The sequence below is a fragment of the Sesamum indicum genome, linkage group LG10 (assembly GCF_026168435.1).
Source record: "Sesamum indicum cultivar Baizhima isolate 11 linkage group LG10, ASM2616843v1, whole genome shotgun sequence".
Lineage (NCBI taxonomy): Eukaryota > Viridiplantae > Streptophyta > Magnoliopsida > Lamiales > Pedaliaceae > Sesamum > Sesamum indicum.
Genome location: NC_142666.1, coordinates 11,469,556 through 11,483,641, shown reverse-complemented (window position 1 = coordinate 11,483,641; position 14,086 = coordinate 11,469,556). Strand labels below are relative to the sequence as shown.

At 32.4% G+C, this 14,086-nt stretch overlaps 1 pseudogene; it reads right to left on the bottom strand.

Annotated features, from left to right (window-relative positions):
* The window catches only part of LOC105178991 (ubiquitin C-terminal hydrolase 12-like), a 52,990-nt pseudogene that overhangs the window by 14,989 nt on the left and 23,915 nt on the right, over nt 1–14,086 (bottom strand).

The following is a 14,086-nucleotide window of genomic DNA, read 5'->3' as shown; positions in this document are numbered from 1 at the left end:
TTTGTTTTACTTAATGAAACTTACATTTACCAAAAAAAAAATATAAATAGTTTTTTGAATAAGATGCCACACTGTCATTACTCACCTCCTACTTTAATTGCTCTTTCCCCAAGAAAAGAAAAGAAATAAACTGCCACCAATTATAAAATAAAATTAATACAATCTCTTTTAATAAAATGTAGTATTGTGACAATATGCCACCCCATCATCACTCACCTCCTACTTAAATTGTTATTTCACATAGCGCACTTTTTGTTTTATGAAAAATAAGCATCCACTCGAATATTTATGACAATAATGTATAATATATTTTTTTCCCCATCTTTTTCTAAGATACTTGAGAAAACCTCTCTCCTAAAAAAATAAAAAAGAATTGTTCATAATAAATGTGAGGACTTTTCAAGCAAGACAACACATCAATCATGACTCACCTCCTATTTAAATTGCTCTTCACATTTTTCTATTCTATTGACAAGTATGCGTCAACTTAACAAATATTTTAAGGAAATAGATACATTTTTTCTCTCCTTTTCTAAACTTCCTTCTCAGCCTCCCCCCCCCCAACACCACGATCACACACAAAAGAAAAAAAAAATAATTGTCACCAACTAGAGAATGAAATTATAATATTATCCATCATCATAGATGTGAAAATTTTCCAAACAAGATACAATGTTAATCAGAACTGGCATTGTCACTCCCCGGATCAAGGGTCATGACATGGCCATGCCATTAGCCCATAGCCTTTGTACCATGAAGCGCCCACTACAAACCATAGATCCAAACTCAACAGTAATAACACCTAAACAATAAAATCTCAATGCACATTTGCAGTGGAAAAACACAAATATGAAAATCTAAAATCTAGCACTAAGTCCTAACAACTAAACAGAAGTAGAAGTAATTTCAATGAATAAAATTGTCTACATAACTTATTAATAGATGCCACTTGCATCCCTTGATTAGCTACCAACCCAAGTATAGCTCCTCCTCTCAAGCCTCATACACCTCATCTGCAAGATATGGTAAGTGGAATGAGCACTAATCATCCAGTAGCGATCTCTATCTCTTACCAGATGGAAGCATAGCATGTTGATAATGGATAACTATCATTTGCCAAAATGTTCAAAACCAAATGAAATAACTGAGGAAAATGTAACGCTTCAAAATATTTGACAACAGAATAAGAATTTTAAACTTTCCAATCTAAAATAAAGGTGTACAAAACAGCCTTGTGTGACAATCAAAATCTTGTTTGATTTGCGCAAGTGTTCCCACAAATCAACCATTTCAGCTATATTTATGCAAATAGAGCATTCATATTCTAATCATTCTTATGCTTGACTATCGCTCTACCTTACACTTATCTTAGTCAATTTTAATTTTCTATAGCTGCTTATTAAGTTGGGTATCAGTGTGTTAATGCATTTTTTTGCAGGCCCGCATCTTAAGACTTGTGAAAAATCAAAGCCAAATAGCTCAAATTGAACATATATACCCAAACGAGCAATTTTTGCTCGCATCAATCTAGATAAATATATGTATTTAAAATTTATTTTCCAAAAAATAATGGTCAAATTCAAAATGATATTGATATGTGCCAAATAAAATGTAAGAGTCAGATCTTCGATGGACTTGAGCTCCTTAGTCGGCTGAATTTTCTGCAAGCTTAAGGATTAGGATTTGCAAAAACAAGAAGTGAAAAGAGATAATATGAGCAAGAAATTATGAATTATGATGAGAAGTCATGAATAAGAATGAAATTGTATGATAAAAATCACTTCTGAATACATGGAAAGCCATCTCTTGCATGAGTGCGTTGAACCTAATTTTATAGGCAAAGTGCCCAGTTGGCGAGGGAGTCTGGTCTCTGAGAGGTCGAGGACGCAGTTGCCAATGGATAAGCATCCTTGGTATCCTTATCTTGTTGGTAGGAGAAATCTACCGGAGTGTATCCTAGTCAAGAATTTTCAACTGGAAGATAGTCCTAGTTCTTCAGAGGTCTGTCCTCCTGAGCCTTCTTGTTATATCCCTTTGCCGATGGCGTTCAACCTGGACAATGTGATGTCCATAATATTTTATACATAATTGAGTAACTAATTGTATTATGAAGAAAATTTTAATTTAATTACAAGTAAATTATAGGTTGAAATTGAAATATATTGGGGGCAAATTGTTATAACAAAGAAAATTAAGTAGGATACAATGAAAAATTTTGAAAACGTTTGAATAAAAAAAAAATTAAAAAAGAATGAGAATTGCAGGGTGGGCCATCACCTGCCGCCTCATCCGATTTATAAAACATGCACACACAAGTCACAAACACCATTTTGTGTTATTGTAACTACTAGAGTGTCATCTTCAATTAATTTAGAAAATGCTTTAAAATTTATTTCTATTTCATTTGAATTGATTTTGAAAGGCTGTTGAGTGGGAAAAATATTATTCTCCTAGCTTTTTTATTTCTGCATCTATTTGCAAGATGGTCTGTTTCTCCACAAATATAGCATCTCCTTATTTTCTTTGTGATATTATTTTTAGCTTTCCATTCAGTTTTTTAGCTAAGTCTTTCTCTTTATTTTTTTTTCATAATTTTTTCTTTTTATACCTCTTTTCTTTATTTTCTAATGTTCTATTCTTAGGAATTTTGGTCTATTGGATGGTTTCATTTCCATCCCAAACTAAACATAAAATTGTCCTAATTAGTAAAATCGACAATAATGGTAAAGCCTCAACATTTGAGTCCAGCCCAGCTTATGATAAAACTATTAATCAACCTTTTGAACCATATACAAATACTGAAGTCAAGAAGTTGCTCAATGAAAAGCATACTATCAAAAATTAATCCCTCTACTCTAAAAGATCTAAAGATAGTAGTGGAAAAATTAAAAGAATAAATAAAAAATATTAAATAATATAATTAGTCTCTTACTACTAGAGTTGAAATGTTATAAATTAGCAAGAATACTAAATTAGGTAAAGAAAAATATGAGGATGGCAATCTATCCATTTGGAAACAGTTGCCAGTAAAAAATGAAATGTCAAAATCGATTTATTAGTAAATAACAATTTTCGAAAAAATATTTACTGCTCTTATAGACAGTGGAGTAGATATTAATGTATTAAAGAAGGTCTTCTACTGCCCAGATATTTTGAAAAGACGACCCACTCTTTATCCTCTGCTAATAGACAAAAATTGAATATAAGCTTTAAAATTCCAAAAGTTTACATATGTAATAATAAAAAATGTATTCCAACAAGCTTTCTATTAATAAAAAATTTAACTAATGAAATTATTCTTGGAACACCTTTCTTAAGAAAATCTTTCCAATAAGAAATATTACTAAGGAAGGTACAATAAGAACCTTTGAAGATGAAATAATAAAATTTGAATTCATCACCCAATCAATAGACAAAGTTATTAATAAAATAACGAATTTAATAGTATCTAAGACTAACCAAATCTTCTTTATAAAGGAAGAAATTAATTCATTACGAATAAATGAACTACATGAGATCCTAAATTACACGAAAAAATTAAAATGGTTCAGAATAAATTTGAACTTGAAATATGTGATGAACATCCCAATGCATTTTTGGCATAGAAAAAAATATGTTGCGAACCTTCCTTACGAAAGTGAATTTTTAGAAGCAAATATCCACACTGAGGCAAGACCTTGCCAAATGAATACTTTGTATTTTGTATTTTCTGCTTCTTACGAGATAAGTTTCAGTCCAATAGTCATGTATAAGTACATTGACAAGAGATTTATGTTAAGATCTAATCTGGTATATGAAAATCACAAGCTGAAGTATCTTGTGAGGACAAAGTTGTATTTTGATGAGTTTCCTTTTCTTTCTATTAGAGCTAGAGGATGGGGACATTGTTTGCTATCAAAAGTCCCTCCCTTCTCAAACTTGGCATCAACTTCGTTGCCCTGATGTTCCATCATTTCTAGAATACCAGCATAGCCTCCAAGTACTTTTCTTTAAATATTAGGCGCATATTACTTAGTAATGTTTATTTATATGCATCTTAGTTCACATGTCAAATTTCATTCATATTTTGATTGTGTTGCATTGTGTGAATATCTTTTCCTAAAGTATAAAACATGATACACGATGAGACTGAAAATCATCTATAAATTTAAGCATGTTTTCAAGTTACACCAATATGCATCACGTTCGATACTTTAGCAAAAGGTATTCACAGAATTCAACAACACGATCAACATAAGAATGAAACTTGACCTGTGGCTACAGAAACTTATATCTTGTAATTAAAAGATAACGAAACCACATAAGATGCATATAGATAAAGATTATCGAGTAATATGAACCAAATATTTAAAGAAATTACTTAGATGCTATGCTCGTATTCTAGAAACGATGAAACATCAGGGCAACAAAGTTGCTGCCTAGTTTGAGCAAAGAGGGACTTTTGATAGCAACAATGCTCGCATCCTCTAGCTGCAATACAAGGAAAATGAAAGTCATCAAAGTACAATATTTATCCTCACAAGATATTTGTGTGTGTGATTTCTATATATCTGGTTAGATCTAAATGTAAGTCTCTTGTCAATGTACCCATACATGACCATTGGCTCAAACTTTAGAAACACAATATATCTTCACCATTTAAAATGTATATGTGCATTTTATTTCATAATCAAAGCATTATATTCCATATGCCGAACCATTTTTAAGTACCATTATAAAGAAATTGCATGTAACATGAGTTCTGTTTATCTCTATGGCATTTGACAGATGCTAAAATAGCTCCATCTAATGAAACAAGTTCTATATGAGTTTTTAATTTTAAGTTGTAGCTAACATCAATCTATTAGGATTGTTACCAAGTGTAAGGAAACAACAAGGAAATCTATATCTTCCGCTCATATATAGAAACAAACTCGAAGACCAATTCTATCTCTTCATCAGGAGCACAGCCTGCATGTTCATTTAGTTTCTCCAGAAGATCAGCTGGCTTGCCATAGCCCTTGATGAAATTTTTTTCAGCATATGTGGTATGAAATGTAAATAGATTAGAGGTCAATGCCATTCTTTTATCTTAACTTTTTGGGGAATCACTTGTCTATCCTTTCTGAAGAAATACTCCACATAAAACCTCAAGCGAAGAAAAATAAAGAATAAGAAAAACACTTTAACTCCCCTTCCCCAGGCTCATAAAGGTTGAAGAACAATAAATCATAGCAAAGAAATTTAATATAACCAATGATCTAATGAAAAGTCTGAGAAACTTCTTTACTGCTTATATTTGAAATTATCCAATTACCTGTCAACACTCAACTTCTAGAAACAGCTGCAGCTCATCATTGGGAATCTTACTTGCTAACCTCCCTTCAAATGGCCGACCTACAATTATATAACGATCTAAAATGAGGGTGGTGACCAATCATATAATCATACCACTAACATTGAAAATGCTAAGTTTCTTCAATTTGGTACGTATAAAAGTAACTCCACAATGGGAATGACATCAATCAAGATCAAGAGCAAGAGAAGTGCTGATCAACAAACCCTAATTAAGTCTTTCCACAAATATTTTTGTCTGCAAAGTTTTCTCTATTTTTTTAATATTTACATAGTTTAGTTTTGTAGGCATTTAATATACTTAAATATACATATTTAATACTGTAGTATAATATAAGGAAAAATATTAATTTTAGTATGTACAGAGTGCAATTTTAGTGCTAATGAAATCATTTGTAATTTGGTTCTATCATTAAAAAAAAGTGCAATTTTAAGAAACTCATGTCAATTTCACCGAAAAACCACATGTGGTCAGCACGTGGCCCAAATTCCGGCGAAATTGTCATGAAGAACTATTCTAAATTTGCAAAACATTTTCAATTAAAGAACCAATTATAAAATATTATTTCAACATGACCGAAATTGCCACCCTATAACAGGATTGCAATTTGCATTTTTTTCTATAAAATATATTTTGAACTGTATTAAATGAATATCTCATTTTTTAATTTTATATGATGATACGATAATTTGACTTATATATTTACCAAAAGTACGATTAGTAAATGATTTAGTAAATTTTTTATGTTCTTTTGTACACTAAGATCAAATACTACTTGTTCTTCTATTGTATCTTATATAATTGATGAAATAATAATTGCTCTAATTATATCTTAATTATTTGACAACCAGTCTTGTTTTATTGAAACTAATTTTTATTATCATTTAATTCAGAATTAAAAAAAACTTGTTTAGATAATCTTCTTTATAATAACAACAAACTCCAAAAATTACTAAATTTGTTTTATATGTGTTTACACTCTATTAATTAAATATGAACATTACCAAGTTATGTATAAATGTTTACATAATTTAATGTGTGTCTCACACATCTTTGCTAATTAAGTTATAAGTAATTTATCATATATATATATATTACTAGCATAACTCAGAAGTTTTAACACTTTACCTTTTGTAAATCAGTTAGCAAAAATACTTAAATTATTATTATCCATTTAATTTGTATTAATTTTCATTATACTTTTCGAATTTATCTTACTAGTTTTGATGTAAAAAAAAGTTACATATAAATATTTTATAATTAAATATAAAGTAAATTATCCATTTGTTTATCAATATGTTCAACAAATATAATCAAAGATAGCATGTTTTTTCATTATTTCATGCTACCAATAAAAAATTTAGATTTTCTTATCAATAAGTTGAACTCGAACTTAGTTTTTTCTTTTTAAGTTATGCCAAGCCGAGCTTCAGTACGGGCCTAAAATTATGCTAAACTCATACCCCTACAATTACCTAACTCGAATTAGATTTTCTCTTGCAATTCTTTGGGATGGCAATGAATATGGATTGGACCTGGATCTACAACCTCCTAGTTGGGGCGGGTTTTGAAACGTCAAATGGGATTCGGAGCCGGTTTGCGTCTTAGTGTTTGGACCTGGACCCACCTCAATCTCGTTTTAATTTTTCTTTATTTATATTTTATGTATTCTTATATAAAATATATTTGTACATATACAAAATATATGCATAACTTCATTTATTCTTACATGTACGACATATATGTAATATTTTTATAAATTAAAATAATAATATCAATAGTTTATAAGTATTTAGATTTAATGTTTATACAAGTACCACATATCTAAAATTTTTAATATTTTAATGCCTATGACATGCACATACAAACTAACAAAAAAGTATACACCTTTTAATAATATTATAGTCACATATTTATAATGTTATGATTGCATTATTGTTCAAAAAGGTATCCATTTTAATATTTTAAAAATATTAACCAGGTCCAGGGGAACAACATGGCGGGTTCGAGTCTGGACGGATTCAGGTTCAAGTCCGCGTCCAAGATTTTCTTATAGGAGCGAGTCCTGAGTTTTATCATTCCCGCCCCAGACACACCCCATTGTAATCCCTAGCAATTCTTTTTGCATCTACTATTTTGTTTTTCAAATACACTCCGCGTGGAATGTATTTCTAAAATGGAATAGAAGATGAACGAATAGAAAATTCGACCAATTACTTGCAGTGTATGACTTCTCTAAGAGTGTCAACGGCCAGTTGGATGATGATTTTGGTTTTGGCGCTTTACCCCTATCAAAAAATGCTGGAAGTACTCTAGTGCATTAAATTCTCTTGCTCTCTTTTCCTATCAATTATCTTTAATTTTGGGAGATAAGAACATAGTACAAGTAAGGGGAATTAGTATTTTTCGTTCAATATCATAGGCCCTTTCACTTTTGGTCTATTTTTTAAAAAGTAGCATTTTTGGTGAAATGACACATTTGCAATAGATAATTAATGAAAAACCATGTGGCCATTAAGTGCATGGGATCAAGAGTGCTACTTTTTTAAAGTTATGGAACCAAAGTAAAAATCACCTAACCAAGGGACTAAAAGTGTAAGGTACTAATGGCCATGTGTTTCTGTCAAAATATCTTGGAGAATGAGGCATAAAACAAAAATTGCTTTAATTTATTTTATTTTTTTAAGAAGTTAGGAGACAAAAAATGAGAATCTCATAACAAAGATTATCGATCCAAGCGGTAGTATCATGTCCTTTAGCTATTGTTCTTGAGAAATAATCCGCTTTGGCCCATTGCTCGAAAGAAGTTCTTACGGGATCCTAATTCACAAAAATTTTTACTTCTGGTTTCGGCGGACGAATAATTATTGAGTCCTCCTCTTTTCGGACAACACATACAAAGAGACCGGCCAACAATCAAATAATTAGTAAACCTTTGAAAGATATTTCTATAATTAATTTCTTTCTCTTCTATTTTTCTATCTCCCATTTATCTATTTTCTTTAGTTCTTTACTACAACAATTATGATTTGGAAGTCGATTCGGGGCAAGTGTTGGGATCTATTATGACATAGTAATGAGGCGCTCAACGGACCTTTTGAATCTCATAAAACCTTTTTGAAGCTTTGAACTGATGCAAAAACGATCTTTTTGTACAACCAGATGATATTAATTACTCTATTCCAAATCACGTGAGCAACTATTCCTAAGAAAGTAATTCATTATGGGATATTCAAAGAATAGTAGAAGGCTAAATGGTTAAAATTACTAAGAAGAACTACGCTTCACAAGAAGAATAAAAAGCTACTACAAGAGTGAATGATATCGGAGCTATGTATTTACACAAAATAAATGATACACCTAGAAACCCTACATTCTTGAACTTTCTTGCTCTAATTGAAAGATGATTAATAGCCAAAATCAAGAAACAAATAAAAAATCAAATGGGTGCGGACACACACACAAATGTATATGCATACACAAAATATATGAAATACTCTTTAGTAGTCTCTTATTAAGTTACCTTCCATGGATATAGGTGGTTCCAATTTCATAGCTTTCGAAAAAAAAAAATATCACTTTCTCTTGCTACCATCATAAAAACAAAATAACTTCACAAATCAAAACCTTTTCACATGAAATCAATTGAACACTTGATTGTGGAACTAACCAATGAGAAAGGAAAAAGAAAACTAGAAACTAGCCAACAAAAATAAGATTTTACAATTCTTGATTAGTGAAACATGAAATAAGAAAACATGGGACGACCACTGTGTCTTGCTTGCAAACCAAGAAATAACTCAATTGCATGGCAAGGGGGGAGGGGGTCAATATGCACCTTGTTGTGGTTCAGTGAAGAAGGCGTCAAAGGCATTGAGCAAAACGCAGGTAAAATTTTGTATCGAATTTCACTGAACTAAAATAAATTTGATGGAGCTTGCTATCTGTGTGCAGAAAAAATAGAGAGAGGATTTGGGGGGAGAATGATGGTATGTATGTTGGAGAGTTTGGCCAACATGGTCTTTTTAGGTTTTTCAAAATTTTCGTATGAAATGGAAAAGAGACAAGAAAAGATAAAATCTTGATTAGGATTATGAGGAATTTATTACAATAAAAATCTTGCATAAAATTCACCAATATTCACACAGTACCCCATCATTCTACCAAAACTATTACAACCTCCCCTATGTTTTGTACAGTTTATAAAATCAGATATTTTATTATTCTCTAATTAGAAAAAAAAATCTTGAATTTTGATGTGTGAAATTTTTTTTTATATGTTTAATTGAAGCGTGATTTGTAATTAATTTTATAGATATATTTATTTTATTTTTATTTCTTTACATCAAATACAAATGCTCTTTTTCTGAAGCGGCAAAATAATTTTATTAAATATTTACATTTAAATAAAATTGAGATATCACATTCTTTAGATTATGATAACGCCATTATCTCGACTTTCTCACCGTACTTCAATAGCACCAAACTCATAAAATCCTAATTATTGCCATGAAAAGATGCATCAAAGAAATAGGTGGAAAAAGACACATCTGATGCAATATATTCTCCATCTTTACTATCACATCTGTATTATTATAAATGCCAAACCACAACTGAACTCTCTAAATATTGTATGTGGTTTTGGTTACGACTGATGAACGAATATCTTTATCTATAAACGTGGTTCACAAAAATAATTAAAGTGAATTGGACCATTGCAAGTAAAAATAGTATCACTCTCGAGGAGATAGGTATGAATAATAATCACAATTCATTAACGAGTATCTAAATTTTCTTTTCCTTTTTTTTTTGGATAGAAAAAAATTGTGTGTTTTAATAATCTCAAAAAAACAAGAAACTATAGTCATTAGTTCATTCAATTTGAAATCAACATATATAATTTGATTTTCTAATTGTCATTCTACTTTAAATTTTCCTTTTCCATATTTGCATACCAAATCAGAAATGGAAATGCATTAATTAGAATTATCAAATGCAATCTTGTGATGAATTTATATGCCATTACAAGAAATGCAAGCACTTAATACAAATTCTCTATTTTTGGCCAATTTTTTGAATCATTGTTACTGAGTTCTAGTAAGTACATTGGATAGGCAACAATGAAAATATTGTAACACATCGAACAACAGTTAATGAAATGGTTCACATGTGCCCGTCCCATCTTTTTTTACCGAAAACAACAAATTCTACACCAAACCTACAAAGCAACTGGAAAAAAGAAAAAAACAAACAAATTGGCACCACCAAATAAGAAAATTACAATATAATCTCGAATAATAAATGTGAAGATTTTTTAAACAAGATGCTACATCAAGCATGCTCACATCCTACTTAACGGTTGTTGACGTTTCCCTATTTTCTTGATAGGTATGCATCTGTTTAAATATTTAGGGTAATAGTGTCTCATATATTTTTCTCGCTTTTTTTCTCAGGCGGCAAAATAATTTGATTAAATATTTCTTTTTCAATAAAATTGGGATTTTACATACTTGAGATTGTGATAACGCCACAGTTTCGACTTTCACACCATTCTGCAATATCACCAAACTCATAAAGTCCTAACTGTTGCTATGAAAAGATGCATAAAAGAATTAGCTGGAAATAGACATATTTGATGCAATGGATTATCCAACTTTACTGTATAAACATGGTTCATGAAATAAATCAAAGTAAATTGGGTCATTTCAAATAAAAATATGGGTTAAAGGCAAAATTAGTCCTCTAAATTTGGCTATTTTCCATTTTAGTCCTTTAACTTTTGAGATTTCATTTTAGTCCTTTATCTCTCCAGAAATGCTCGATTTTGGTCCTTTGACAGAATCTGAACGGATCTGGACCAAATTCCGGACCATTTTACCCCTGAACTAGTTTCAAATACGAATTTTAGTCCATTTTCACTATTCTTGCACTTCTATGCATATTTTCACCCATGCTCGCCTAGAATGGTATCAGAGTCTAGGTTTATTGAAGAAATATATGATTATATTACATCTTGATATTATTTATCCACTAATGGAGGAGACTCTTTGAGAAAAATGGAACCGAATGAAAGTTCGAGTTACTGTGAAAACAGGAAATATTTCTAGATTCTGGAAATACAAAGAAGAGAATTTCTCATGGAAATTCTTGACAAATGTGACAACGGTCCCAAGAGGATTGATCCAAAATTTCTCACGCCAGAAGAAAAACAAGAGTGGCTGAGAAATTCTGAAGTTCGACAAGTACTACCAGGAAATGCAGTAAGACGTCTGCACTCCAATGAAGTCCATGGTAGAATCCCCGCCAGGAGAAACGGAACGAGTAAATTCCTACATAATTTCAGTTCAAAAAATCATGACTGATTGGAAAGAACTCGAGCCAGATACATCAAAGATCTCCCAAGATTTGAGAGAGATACAAAAGACGGTCCAAGACTATGGACATAGGTTAATACATATACCTATGAAAATAGAATCCTTGAGCCAAAAGATGGATGAGGTCCTTAAGATCCTTCCCGATCTACACAAGGGTCTTATAGATCTGAAGGCAGAAATTACAGATCTGAAGAGAAATCAATGAGAGAGTACTGAGACATTAGATCCAGACAAGAGCGAATCAGGGACGCCCTCGGAACAGTACATCTTCTACGCTAAAAGGGGAAGGCCACAGAGATTCTAAAATCGAAGTCAAGAGAAGATCTGATTATTGCTTCCATTAGATCTATAAAATAATGGAAGTCACAAGAGCGGATCTATCAGATCTACAAGAATTGGCGGAATCCTTTTCCCAACTCGGGATCGTGGATTTAGTCAATATCCAAACAAATGAAATCACTCCAGCACTACCACCGTCGGAGGGAAGTACATGCTTTAATGATCCTCCACAGGATCAACCGATGAGAGAAAGTATGGATTTCCACACTAATGCCACTCCAACGTTTGTGGGAATCAGGCTAAAGGAAAATCCAGAAAGAAATCCAAAAAGGGTGCCGGAGAATACACCTTGGACAAGGACCATGCTCCAGCCCTTACATCCATATGGCACTATACTAAACCTGGAATTATCGATTTTCGAAATTCGAGAAATTGATAGACGAATGGGTTGCAGCAATCAAGATAGCAGCAACTACCCTAGAGCTCGACAAAGATAATTTTATAAAGCTTGTGGAGTTGAGCTTAGAGGGATCTGTAACGATCGGATGGGATAATACCCCAGAAGATATCAAGGCCAGCATCCTTGCCGGAGATTCAAAAGGTGCGATTGCAGACCGGCTAGGAAGGCTTATCAAGATACACATTATCGGAGATGGATACTTCGAAGGAAGTAGGGTAGAAAAAGCTAGAGAATATGCACAAGCTCTTTTCAGCCTTGAATTAAGAAGTATTTGCGCAGTAGATGAATATATCTATTGGTTCCGCAAGTATTTCTTCCAAAGTGGAGTAGGAACAGAAGTAGCAGCTCCAATGTTCTTCGCAAAAATATGTAGTCCATGGAGGGAAATGTTGATCGAATCATACAAAGTACCTGAAGGACAACTAGGTTCAGTGGCGCAAAGAATGTCTTTCCTTAAAGACAAGCTGAAGGATTGGTGTTATCAAGCATCCATCCAGAAGAATATGAAAAGACTGAGAGGTAAAATCAAACGAACCCCTCTATGTTGTGATAACAATGATTTTCCAACTATTATAGGAGAATCAAGTGAGCCAAGGAAAAGAAAGAAGCAGAATAGTGACTCCTACCCTAGGAGTTCCAGAAGAACCTTTTCTCGCGGAGATCATGGTGGTCCAAGTCCAAGCCAGAATATACAAATCTGGACAAAGAATAGGACCAACAAGGGTTTCATCCCAAGGATCTAGACGAACAGAGGCAAGATCCACCGGAAGAACCCCTACAAGAAGAACTTTCAGACGGGCCCATACCCGAGCCAATGAAAGTTTTAAAGACTGCAATTGCTGGACTTGCGGAGCAAAAGGACATATATCTCCCGATTGCCCGCAGAAACGTGGTGAATTAAGAAAATTTGAAGCCACGAATGATATACTAAATGCAGTTTACTATGGCGATTTGGTACCTATCTACCAATTCGAAGATCTTCCATCAGACGAAAGCATCTATGAAGAAGAAATAGAGACTGATTCGGATGGATCTTCAACCGAGTCAGAATAACTACAACGAAAGAGATAGGCTTCAAACCTCCGAAAGCCTATCAGGATTTTTTTCCAGAATGACGGTGTCAAACAAAACCATGGAAAGAATCATGCGACAAGATTCCAACCTCAGCCCATACGATGGTTTTAGGATTGGAGGGATTGGAAAAGTCCTGAACCAAATAGGACCGAACCAAAGGAATCATCACATAATCTACAAAGTAAGTTCAGGTGAGTTTGCTATACCCATGGAACTTACTGGTAATGTGATGGAAATGCAGTTAATTCTTAAAGAAGAAATTCTTGAAGAATTGAGTAAGCTTAGAGAAGAAGTAGTCATTACTATGAAATGGATCCACATAGGAACTATTGAAGTAGTAATAAAAGCAACTTTTAAGGAAGGAATTGATTCAGAAATACATTTATCAATAATGGATAGAAGAATCCATAACTTAAGAGATGGTTGGCTTGGAACAATGATAGGTAACTTGTATGCAGGAAAACTGATGTTTGATATTCAAGGATTGCATACAACCTAGCCGACCAAGATTTTAGCATACAACCTAACCCTTCATCAAGATTTTAAAAGAAAAGATCTAACGAG